This window comes from Geospiza fortis, unplaced genomic scaffold, assembly GCF_000277835.1.
Source record: "Geospiza fortis unplaced genomic scaffold, GeoFor_1.0 scaffold41, whole genome shotgun sequence".
Lineage (NCBI taxonomy): Eukaryota > Metazoa > Chordata > Aves > Passeriformes > Thraupidae > Geospiza > Geospiza fortis.
This window is the reverse complement of record NW_005054299.1, coordinates 9366433-9367641: the sequence shown is the minus strand read 5'-3', so window position 1 is coordinate 9367641 and position 1209 is coordinate 9366433.

The window sequence follows — 1209 nt, the reverse complement described above, 5'->3', positions numbered from 1 at the left end:
TTCCCTTCCTGGGCGAGACCGGCCGGGAGTGCCGTTCCCCCACCGCCGCCCTCAGAAGTCACCAGGGCTCTCCGCCGGTTGATCCCCACGGCCACCGGCCCCCTCCAGCAGCCGCTCCCACACGAGACCCTCGGGCGGTGCGTGAGGAACGGGCCAAAAGCCGCCCCGGGGCCCAGCTTTGCTCGAGGGCTGTGACCTCGAGAGGCCGAAGCTGTGGTGTGTAGGTGTCGAGTATGGAAACAGCGGGACCGGGGTGTGAGGGGAAGCACAGAGCACGGTCAGCAGTGGGCACTGGGGAGAGGGTACGACAGTTCCCACTCGAGCAGCAGGGCAGGAACCGTGGCGGCTGGGCTAGAGGGAAGCATCCAGAGCCAGGGCAGCCAGGGACTGCCCTAGGAGTGGGACACGTGCTGGCCCTCAGTGCCAGCAGTTCTGCCATTGCAGTCCTTCTCGGTTCTGCCCAGAGTATCACCAGTGGAATCCCTCCAATGCGTCCTCTGGGAAGACAGAGGACGCATCTACATCAAAGGCCAGGGGTGTGGAGACCCCACAGCACCCAGAATGGGCCAGGTTGCAAGTGGGTCAGCTAGTCCAAGCTGCCCTGCTCAAGCAGGGCATCATAGAGCGCATGACACAGGATTGTGTCCAGGCGGTTTCTGAATATCTTCATTGACGGAGACTACACAGTATCTCTGGACACTCCACTCCTGTGTTCAGTTGCCCACACAGTAAATTTGTTCTTGGTCATGTTCAGGTAGAATTTTCTGTGCATCAGTTTCTGCCTATTGCTTCTTGTCCTTTTGCTCAGCACCACTGAGCAGAGCCTGGCTTCATCCTCTTGACACCCCCTCCCCTCCCCGCTTGTGTACACTATATAGATATATCTAAACTTGTACACATTGATGAGCTCCCCTCTCAGTTGGCTCTTCTCGAGGCTGAACGAGCCAAATTCCTCCAGCCTTTGCTGGTAAGAGAAATGTTCCAGTCCCTTAATAATCATTGTTACCCTCCACTGGACCCACTCAGGAGCTGCACATCTCTCTTGTACTGAGGAGCCCAGAACTGGACACAGCACTCCAGATGTGGCCTCACCAGGGCTAAGTAGAGGGACAGGATCACCTCCCCGACCTACTGGCAGTGCTGTTCCTAATGCACAGCAGGCAGGACACGCTGTTGGCTCGTGGACGGCTGATCACGCACCTGGCCCCC